Genomic DNA, 12,582 nt, shown 5'->3' on the forward strand with positions numbered 1-12,582 from the left:
TATAGGAAACGACTAATAACTACAACAGTGGGAGCTAGCTTACCATCGAGCCTTTTTTTTTCTTTCTATAGTAATTAATTGCGACAAGTTAGGTCCCACACTGTGCTCAAAATAGAGAGACACACTTGTAGCCAAATTCATTAAAGGCATTTTTTTCTTTTTATATATTGGATCGAATGCATTTTTTATGTCGACCTCCCCCCCCACATTGTGTACATCTAATTTTATAATAGACTTCTGTTTCTTTTGCCACATCATATCTAGATATATAGAGAGCAATACAGAGCGAGAGCAAGAGTCTATTTTTATATATATATTAATATATCTGTATCTATCACTTTATATTTCTCTCTATGTATGTATATATGTTTCTATGTCATTTTAAAATATAATGTTAATGTATGTATGTATGTATATATATATATATATATATATGTACATACATACAAAGAGAGAGAGATATGAAGTTATAGATATTAATAGATACTTAAAAAAAAAATATCTATATATTTATATATTTATATGTTTTAATTCATATATACTTTAAATTAATAAATGGAACACCAATATCATAGAATAATTTTTCAAGCGACAATACCAACCTTGAACTCTTCTCAAAGGAAAACCAAGCACATTTATGTACGTTCCGAATTATCATTTAAAATTCCATTTATAATTATTTTAAAAATTAATATTAAACTTTTTAATTAGTGCTTTTGTTACCTTTATTTTAAAAAGAAGGAATCTAGGCTGAGAATCAAGAGAAATTCAATTGAACCACCCTTTAAAATTGTTTTTTGAATTGTTGTTTAATCTGCAAGGTCAACTCATGAATGATTGCCAATGGATAATTGAATTGTACTGCCAGTACAGTCAGTTTACCGTTGTCTTTTATGTCTCTAGGTAGGAGGATGAGAGTATAAATTTACTAAGCCTTAAAAAGTGGTGTATTTGATTCAATTTCTAGTGCTTGCCTTATCCTCACCATTTTCCCCACCATATATACAATTTATTTCAAAAATATATTTTACCCGTGTTATTGAAGTTTTGGTAATTGTTCAATAAGGGTCTAGCTACATACTCAAAACTTAATATCTGAAGCATGAACATTAATTTTTCATATTTACTTTCACTTGACTCCTCAGATAACCTATTCTATGTGAAATAGCAATGGAGATGCGATAGTCAATCATATAACAATTCAAATTTTACAAATATCTTGCGGACCTGATACGACAGTGTGGATCAGGTCCGCAAGACCTTGCTGAATATCCTTTCTCTATTCAGCATTGCAACAGCAGGTCTTGTGAGCTCCTGCTGCAACGCCGCACCCTGCAGACTTGAGGATAATTGACGACCAGAAGGTAGTGTCAATCAACACGATGGTACTGTATAATTTGTAATTGTTGCGATTACTGTCCGCCTCATAAGATCTGGTGGACAGTGTTATCAATCATCAGTCTTTATACTGCTGCTCCCTATTTTACTATTTCTTGAGATTCTTAATAATTGCCAGAAACACGTCCCCTTATGTGCTTTCATTTATATATATTTGCAGCAATATATTTTTATATACTGCAGCTATATATTTTTTGAAATTGTTGCATATTTATACTGATTTACCTTGTTTTTTTCCATGTCACTAGAAATTAATATTTAAATCAATACAGTGAGACAGTAATAACTGCAATAAACTAATTTTTTAATGTTTCTTTTTTTAATTTTTTTTTATAAATAAACAAAACCAAAACAAAAATCAAAGATCATTTAGCGCCTGCTGCATATGACGAACTGCCCTAGCAACTGCACGTAGGGCCTCTGCAAGTTCGTCAAACACCGGCTGCAGAAATGGTCCCGTTTGTGTCCCCTGATCTCGATCTAGAAAAATAACCAAATAATGTATGTTAGAGAAATAATTGATCAATATCGAATTTTGAAAACATTATATTATTTTCACTTACATTCCACTATAGGCACCTCCTCTTCTTCCTCCCTTGGCAATGCTTCGTCAACAAATAACTCCCCCTCCTCTTCCTCAAAAGGCGGCATCTCCTCCTCCTCCTCCTCCTCCCCCCCCCTAGCCACCTCCACTGCTGGTGGAATTATCCCCAGTACTTGGTCGTCTGTAAGAGATGAAACATAGTAATGAATAAGTATTATTCAGATCACTGTCCAATACCAAATTGTACGATTCTTTCATTAACAAAAATGTTCAAAGTCTCCAAAATATTTATTTTTTTTAATAATTTTATAAATACATAAACTAATTTAAAAATATAAATTTTCCCTTTCATCTTTTATAAAGAGATTATAAATGTTTTCAATCATGATAGTTTAATTCATTCTTCTATTTCTAAGAAAAGCATATCTAGATATTCTCCGTAGTTGAAGATATGTTAATGATCAGAGATGTCTTGATTAAATGCAAAATCCATATGCAATGTGATAACTTCCTCAAATGATAGATATAGAATTAAGTAAATGGATTTCAACTATATCGTCAATGTTTAAAATTATTCAAATCTTTTTAGTAAAATTGCAAAGAAAATTTTTGTTTTTATTGTCCTTTCAACATGCTGGCTTTAATAACATTTAAAATATTACAAATTGTAAAGTTAGATTTTTCAAACATAGTATGATAATTTAAAAGTTACCTTGGATATCAGGGACTTCAGCTCTCCCTGAATCCACATGAGGTGCTGTTATATACCTCATCGGCAACGGTGGTGAGGAGTGGTTGTCCTGGGCGTTGCCATAGATACTGGCCGCATGTATCGTGGCACTAGATCACGCCTGCGATCTGTGAAAATATAAATGTTTATGTACACATTAGATACAGGTTATATATTATTGTTATGTATCTTCCGCATCCATGTATGTAAATTTCCCCCCCCAAAAAAAAAAAATTGAGAGATAACGAGCAATATCTTGCTCTCTCTTGTCTCTCCCTGTCTCTCTTGTCTTCCACTCTCTCGTCTTTATCTCTCTCATCTGTCTCTCTTTCTCTCTCTCGTCTTATCTCTCTCTCTCTCTCTCTCTCTCTCTGTCTCTTTCTGTCTCTCTCTCTCTCTGTCTCTCTAGATATCGATATATAGATATATAGTTCTATATACATATCAATATCTAAATATATATATAGATATATAAATATATAGATATATAGATATATAGATATATAGATATATATATATATATATATATATAGATATATATATATATATATATATATATATAAAGATATATAGATATATAGACAAATAAAAAATGATATTCTATATATGTTTAAACTTGAATGTATATGATGGAGCATGAACATTTTTTTTTACATTCTATATTATATATATGGATAATATAGGTAAGGTTGAACTAAAAAATAGTATTGCATTGACTCTCAACACAATTTTTTTTTTTGCAATGAATTTTTGAATTAGAGTAAATTAAATACATAGAAAGAAAAAAATGTCCGGATAAAAATTAAATTACATTCTTCAAAAAATGTAATGTAATTCCTGTAACACAGTAAAATAAAAAAAATAAAAAATTAATCAATGAAGAATCAATGTAATTGATGATTGCTTGCGTCATTTAAGTATCCCTCATATAAACTTCTGATATACGTACATATACGGACCAGTGCTCTTAACGCTTCATAGCGTTCACGCTCCCGTCGCCGAAGGTCAGAAAACCTTCGCAGGCAGCTGCGACGTGTCCTGGTGATACCGGACACCCTCCTCATCCTCCGCATCATCTCATAGATGATGCGGTCTCTGTCCTCGTGTATCATCCCCCGTACACCGCCTATGCGACGGGGAAAGTACCTATTCATCCCGTACACCAATATCAATAATTCACCCTGGGTGAATGGTACAGACATTGCAATATCAATCCAAAAAAATGTATGAATTTTTTTTATCAAAGTGCGACATACATATATCAATAATAGTGAAAGATCATTGGTTGTTGTAAGTGTACATAAAAATATCAATATTTGGTTGGCGGATTATATGTAGCACGTGTTCCTGACTAATAAACATGCAATTGACCTTTTCAAATGATATCATACATGCGCCACTAATTACTCTCATGACAATCACAAACTATAAATGTCAAATACGAGATTTACATAGGATTGTCTTGAATCATAATATTCCTGTTTACTGTCAATTTTTTTATCAAAACTAATTGTGGTATATTGCTGTCGCCTTAAAAAATTAAAATATGTGTATTTAAAAATGTCAAGATTCACTAAGGCCTAAATGTTATTTGTTTACAATGAATATCTTTCTCAATAAACATCCAAAAAAATACAACGATGGCGTAATATAAATAAGTGCAAATTGTAATCTGTCATGATAGTCTGTAGGATGTCATACTTGTCTACTAGTATAAATATTTTGATGTATAGAGGATGAACATTCATTCCAAACACAAACGTTAACAATTCGGCCTGAGTGAATATTGACAATATCAACTACAAAAATATCTCATATATTAGTGCGACGGCGATATACAAAATAAAGACTAATTTGATTGGTTCTTGGCTGTAAATACATATTCGGTTGGCTGATTGCATGTCTCACGTGTTCAACATTACTACCGGTTCTAAAAAATATAACAAATATTCGGTACGCTATTTAAATGTTTCACGGGTTCATAACATTACTTAACATAAAAAAAACATGCGACAGTATTAAAGCTTAACATAAAAAAATCATGAGTATTAAAGCAAGGCATATAAAATTATTTTACTTACGGTTTATTCAAATATCGAATTGTGAGATTGCCTGTATTCATGCAGGTACAAAGTATAAGCAAATATTTAAAGAGATCCCTCTCCTGTCGGACAATAGACAAAAAGTAAAATAAGCTGTCCACTTTTATAGACAAGTATGACACACTGTAGACAAGTATGACGGATTCATCATCATCAAATAATTTATACTGCGACATCAATATAATTTAAAACTTTATCTACGATAGCTTTGCAGAGACATCAAAAGATCCTTATTATTCGATCATTAAAGTAAACGGGCGTCATAAATGACGAAATTATATTAATATTATTCAATTTGTTATAATTACAATAAGAAATGTCAATTGTTAACTGCTAATTGAAATTTTCTATTAAAAGTCTATAAAAGGAAATCTAAAATGGAGTCAAATCACCTATGCTTTACAAGAGCTGTAGGTGCAAGAGTTACTATTTATTGAGATAGATTATTTATTTATTCATTTATTCTCTTGCTGCTATTTTTATCTTGTGATGTCTGCGCCTGGTAAAACAAAGTCAGGGCGCAGCGTGCAATTTAATTTTGAGCAGAACCGGATTTTAGTGACCCTTGTTTTAGAACATTATGATTTTATTATTGGTTCTAAAGCCCATAATACCTCGCTCTCCAGAAAATCTGCAATTTGGAGAGCAATCGCCGACAGTGTGTCCGCCGAAGGGAATCATCCCAAAACGGTGGACAACTGTAAGAAGCGATTTTCGGACATCAAAAGACGATTAAAGGCCAAGCTGGCCAGGGAGTTACAGTCTGCACGTCGGACCGGTGGTGGCGAGCCATATGTGGCTGAACTTAGAGACTATGAAGTTCAGCTGCGGGAGAAGCTGGGAGCAAACATGACGCTCGGTCTGGATTTAGTGGGGCATGATACTGACGAGTTGGCAGGTAAGATGATATTTATAGAAATATTCCTGTGGCACATTTTTTTTAATGTTCCATCAAAGGTTTTTTAGAGGGACATAACACCAACATTTTTTATTTTATGAATTTGAAAGAGAATATAATGTAAAACATCATTTTAAGTTACTTATATTATCTATTATTTTGAATATTTGTTAAAATTATTTGATGAAAAGCATATCTATATATGCTCAATAGCTGCTGATTGGATGCTGCACATAGAAGCATCATGTGATTGGAACACCATTGTGCATTGCTTTTACTTCAAATAAGGAAATTTTAGAAATTGAGAAAAAGAAAATATTAAAGTCAATAGGAATGTGTTTCACATTTATATTATCAATATGAATCATGAAAAATGAAGGACACCACCAGAGATGTCCAAGCAGCAGAAACGGCTCTTCAGCACGCCAAAGGTGCGCTCAATCACAGATCTTGTTGCCTTGTGTGCACGGTTGTAGCGCACCTCTTCCACTCCGTTGGGGTTTTGGACGGGTGGGAACAGCCACGGAAGACACGGATACCCAGAATCACCTTTAAAAAAAAATAGAGAATTGACATTAGCAATAGTAATTATTAAAATATTTCATATACATATGGTTAAAGCATTGTTTTTAAACCGATGGGCCGTGGCACACTAGTGTGCCATGTCAGAGATCCTCAGGTGTGCCGTGGCTGACAACAGTGCGGTTGTGTACCTCTTTCAAAACTCTAAATATTGGGAGGTATTTGAGGGGATCATCAGGCATCATTTACAACCATGACATTAACATTCATTCACAGACAATCACTATGATTGCTTGTGAATGAGTGTCAATATGTCATGTATATTTTGTAGGAGGCATGGCATGACAGCACAGTACAGTGTGTGTGTGTGTGTGTGTGAATATATATATATATATATATATATATATATATAAACACATATATATATATAAATATAAATAAATATAAAAAAAAAAAATATATATATATATATATATATATATATAAACACACATATATATATATATCCTGTATAAGGCTACAATGTATGATTTTGTAACATTTTTCAATGTAATAAAGTGTGCCACGGACAATAAAAGGTTTCAAATCACTGGGTTAGAGTATGTAATAGACATTTACCTATCAAGATTCCCTCTGGCATTTGGCCCTCCTGGAACCGATGGTAGATGGCAGAATTCCGGAGGACGAAGGAATCGTGATTGCAGCCAGGGAGTCCAGATCGAACACTCATCACCCTCAACCTGGCGTCACAGATGACCTGGATATTCAGCGAGTGATTGGATTTCCTATCCTGGTAGGGCTCTTCTTCATCCCTGGTAGGCTGCACTAGGATGTGAGTGCAGTCAATGGCCCCCAATACCCTTGGCAATCCAGCTCGATGGTAGAACTGGAGCTTGACAGCATGCCACTCCTCCGGTGTGTTTGGGAAGTGGACATGATGGACTAGGCGTCGGTGCAAAGCATCCAGGACAACCTTCAGATGACGTGAGAAGGTTGTCTGGCTCATACCAACGCCTAGACCTGTCACAGCCTGGAATGACCCAGTTGCCAAGAAATAGAGGACCGCAAGAAGCTTTACCATCCCAGGGATTGCCCTCGTTCTTCTAGTGAGTGGCTCGAGAGAGTCTGCGATCTCGACATAGAGCCTCTCAATAGAGGCCCTATCCAGTCGAAATCGACGGATCACCTCTCGGTCACTGAGGGCATGGAGCCCAATCCTTGGGTAGAAAACCCTTGGCACTCGCCGGCGTCTTCCATGTTGTATTGCAGCCATCAACACCCGTCTTGCCCTGCGTCTCCTTAATAAAAGCACAAAATTGACAACATTGAGGATGTCCATCCTCAAACCAAGAACCAAACAATAATAATGAAAAGCAGTGATTGAACAGCCCCTTTTATAATGCCTAGTTTCACAGATGTGAACGTTTTCAGTAATTAACTACATTGGTGCAGCAATCATTACCTAAGACATGGCTTGCACCTTTTGTTAAGTATCGCGTCATATAACGCTCAATTAAAGTGACTAATTGATCAACTACTAAATACTAGTGACGTATATGTCTTTTTTAACGCGTCATTTGACGAGCACAATACGATGTTCATAAACATATCTTATTGAGCCATTCAGGTGTGTATCACCTGTAAGAAATGCAGGTGTCTGTTTAATTATGAAAATTATTTATTCAAAACACATGAGTATGTTGCTCTAGTTTCAATGTTATTTCATATTTTTCTGTTTGGATGGCAGCATTATGAAGGTGAAAAAGGTCAGTGATTACTGTGTTTTACTATTAAATATTAGAGAATTAAGAATTTTCAATCCTAAGTAACAAAAAGAATGCTGCGTTGAACATTATGTGAAATATTGGGTTATTCTGGATGTGATTCCTAATAACATTTACAAATCAAATGTATTTTGAAAGTGCAGTTAAACATTGACATGAAGCGGACATTTATAATTGCATTGTAGCTACAAAAAGGGATCCTAGCAAATGACTGAACTCATTTCAATTTATTTTTAAAGTACAAAGTTACACAGTGACATAAATCCATGAAATTTATAAAGGCATTTTATCTCCAAAAAGGGATACTAGCAACTGACTTCAAAACATTATCAAACATTATCCTAATGATTTACCTTAGCCTCAACGATGCTGCCATCCAAACCAAATCAGAATTCATATAATGCCGATGTAAATTTGCATGTGTTTTGGATAATTGATTGATAGTCTAATTTGTATTGTGTGTAATTAAATAATAGCCTCTTTTGTATTGTGTATAATTAATTGATAACATTATTGATGTGCATTGTTTCGAATATTTTGCTATCCTTTGTGTTCATGTGTTTTTCATTTTCAAAATTATAACATTTGCTGTGCATTGTTTTCATTCTTTTCCTATCCTTTGTGTGCATGTGTTTTTCTTTTAAAAATTATAACAATTGCTGTGTATTGTTTTCATTCTTTTGTCATCCTTTGTGTTCATGTGTTTTTCATTTTCAAAATTATAACATTTGCTGTGCATTGTTTTCATTCTTTTCCTATCCTTTGTGTGCATGTGTTTTTCTTTTAAAAATTATAACAATTGCTGTGCATTGTTTTCATTCTTTTCCTATCCTTTGTGTGCATGTGTTTTTCATTTTCAAAATGGAACAATTGCTGTGCATTGTTTTCATTATTTTCCTATCCTTTGTGTGCATGTGTTTTTATTTTAAAAAATTATAACAATTGCTGTGCATTGTTTTCATTCTTTTGTCATCCTTTGTGTGCATGTGTTTTTCAGTTCCATAAACTCTAACAAGTGGCAAAAAAAAATATATATTTTCCATTGTTTTATTAGGTGACATGATCGACTCGAGCCCATTGACTACTATAGGATCCGCGACCTCTGAGGCGGCGCATTGAAAATGAGGTACGCTGCGTCGGATACGACGCGAGCGTAAGTGGTCATTTTTTGATAACTATCAGAAAGCTTCTAATTGTGTTGAATAGCAGGGCGAAAGCATTGGAATCCGCAAGTTTTCCAGAGGTTTTCTATTCGAATCGATCTGTGTCGAATTGAGAGCGCCGAATCGTATTTTACGTCACCAAAAATCAACTTCGGCCGATTTAGACACTTTGATAACTGAGGCGAAGCCAGTTTGCGACGTGTACGACGCGGATTTTCGGCCGATTTCAAGTAGACCTTTTGATAACTACCCCCCCATATATTTAGTTTGATAAAGTTGTTTTGTTTATTAGTATATATATATATATATATATATATATAAAAAAAATTTTTTTTAGGAAACACGGGTTATACATGAACTGATATCTAGCTAACCTGATGAGGCTCCTCTTACAAGAATCTCTTTGTTTTGAGCATTATCGGAGGACTATATGGTTTGCTATATATAGAAAATGGAAACTCAGTCTGCATCCCTTCTGTGATACCTTCAGTAATACCTGTACTGTGGCCATTGATATAGGTAATGCTTATTTCAAATGCGTATTGTGAATGTCTATAATTTTCTATAATTTTATGCATACATTTGTCTAGCTGTACCTGTGTTTCTTTAATAACAAAAAGAATAAAACAAAAAAAAAGGTAGGAGTCTCAAAAATCTTTTAGCCCCTAGCAAACTAAAAACAAAACCAAATGCAAACAATCAAGAAGGGAATTGGCTTTCAAATTGGAAAGGCACACTAAGATGTGCCAAATCCAGGTGTAATATGTGTCAACCTGTGTTGACATAAACAGGTCCAAGACTTTCAAAAATTCAGATAGAACAGATTCTTTTGAGATAGGTTTCAAGAGTAATTGTGAATCCACATCTGTAGTGTATCTCCTGGAGTGTAGGTGTGGCCTACTCTATGTAAGCTGCACGAAACGGCAAATTAGACGCAGAGTAAATTAACATATCTATAATATAAAAGAAAAACTAATTAAACACAATGTTGCTAAACATTTTATGGATTACCATAATAGAAACCCTGCGTCTTTAAGAGTACAGGTAATAGGTTGGGTCCCACCCACTAAAGCTAATAGATTATTGGAGCTTAGAAAGTTGGAGACCTACTGTATTCATAAACTGAAAAGTTTACATCTAATGGGCATGAATATAGATATAGGCATTGCAGCTTATATGTAAATCTCGCTATTTCAACAATATATTTACTATGTACAATTCAGCATCTATAGAATATGTCAGCTTTTTAAATATGACTGGATGAGATAGCTCCCTTTTTTTAAATGAGTTTAGTTAGATATGTAATTTTTGATTTTTTTAATATTTAAATATTTCATGAATTTATAATATATGCTTAGTTATAGATTTTTAAGCTTGATTATTTTTTTAAGAAATATTTTCTAACTTTAGATTTCTTTTTTACGATTTTTTGTTATATAAAAAATTGACGGTAGTTGTTCACCATATAAATTAGAACGGTGTTATTTATGTATTTCTGTCTATGGTAATTAATTGTTATTTATTAGACTTGTGTTTTAGTTTATAGTTTTAAGGTTGATGATACATTAGATGAATTATTTGTATTATAGGAACTATGTATGTTGTATCATCTCTGTATAGAAGAATTTGAATTAGAATGCCTATTTCAATATCCGTATCACTCGATGACAGCATGCTTAATTCAGAAAACAAAATTGGGTTGCATATTTTATTACAGTAGCGAATGATTGTGTTTTTTAGATTGTAGTTGTAATGAATCACATAGATGGTTGGTTTTTTTAATTCATGCACAGTGTAGTTTAGCATATTAATGCACTTGTAATTGTATATTTAATAACATGAAAAATATTTTTACTTACAATTTGTTTTACAAACACTCCCCCCAAAATGGACTACTGTGATTGGCTATAGATTGACCTATAGCATTTTAAATACGAACACTCCTTTGGGGGTGGAGTTTTAAGCAGACGGCTTTTAAAAGGACATTCATTTAGGATATTGGCATCCGATACACTACAACCTCTTGAGAAAGCCTGGTCGTGATCCAGGGGAAACGCGTTGGGGTATTTTGACAGTTATTCCCCCTGATGGACAGCATTTCCTACTGTGCTAACCGCATCGGGCTGACCAAGTGTTCGTAGCTTTGGTGGGGATTCTGACACCCTTCAGCTCACGCTTGTGTGGATGTGAGAGACTCCCTTCAGCTGTCCTCCATTGCCTGCAATTAGATTGTTGTGGACACAATAATTCTATATGAAGGCTTTTTAATCATGCACTTCTTGTAAGTACATTTTTATTTGTGTAATATTTATGTATAATAAATTTACACTTGAATTCTCTTTGCGCTCTGTTTTTTCACTTAACATATAATATAACATGCGTAAAATTGATGTAATTGTAATAACAAACACCCCCTTGTCATATCCGGATTGGATTTCTTGAGACTCCCACCAATAGCGCCCTGACACGGGGAGTGGCCGTGTATTATAGGGAACGTGAGAGCTGTTCTTTGTATCATTTTTTTTTTTACTACTTTAATTTCCCCCCCACTATTTAAACCAGGCCTCGGCCTGTATATTTTTCTGTTGGTAAGCTCCACCCCCCTTTTGGTGCTCTTTTCTCTCCCCCTTACCTACAGAAGTGTCTGGCTGTCAGTTCACAGGAACAGTCCTGGGATCTTTTTGGTGATCTGGGTTTTCATTTTTCACACTTTCTTCACTCAGGAGGCAGATGATTACCCTCACAGGAGCTGCTAAGGGGGTGGGTAATTGGAAATATTTTCAGTAAGCTTTTCCGGCATTTTGCATTATTCCTCATGGTTTCTGAGGTGTACATTTAGGCTTTTAAGTTATAGGTGCTTGCACTTTTGTTTAATATTTATGGGACATACTTTTATCCCCAGCTTATCCTATTTTTGCATACCATCTTATGTCACTGCGGTGGCGTACATTAACCATCAGGGAGGGACTCGTAGTCCCTTAGCTATGCAAGAGGTATCTCACATTTTGTCTTGAGCAGAGGAAAACCTCTGTACCCTATCAGACATTCACATTTCCAAAGTGAACAATTAGCAGGCAGACTACCTAAGTCATAAGTCTGTCCATCCAGGAGAATGGTCTCTTCATCAGGACATGTCTGATCAGTTAGTCCTGAGGTTGGGCCTTCCAGAAATAGATCTGATTGCATCCAAATTGAACTGTAAACTTCAGACATATTGCACCAGGTCAAGAGATCCAAGAGCTCTTGATATAGATGCTTTATTTTGTCCTTAGAATTTTCAACTGGTTTATCTATTTCCTCTGTTTGTTTTTCTTCCAAGAGACATTGCCAGAATCAAACAGGAATCAGCTTTAAGTAATACTCATAGCTCGGGCGTGGCCCTACAGAACTTGGTATGCAGACCTAATTCAGATGTCATCTCTTCCTCTATGGACTCTACCC

This window comes from Bombina bombina, chromosome 6, assembly GCF_027579735.1.
Source record: "Bombina bombina isolate aBomBom1 chromosome 6, aBomBom1.pri, whole genome shotgun sequence".
Lineage (NCBI taxonomy): Eukaryota > Metazoa > Chordata > Amphibia > Anura > Bombinatoridae > Bombina > Bombina bombina.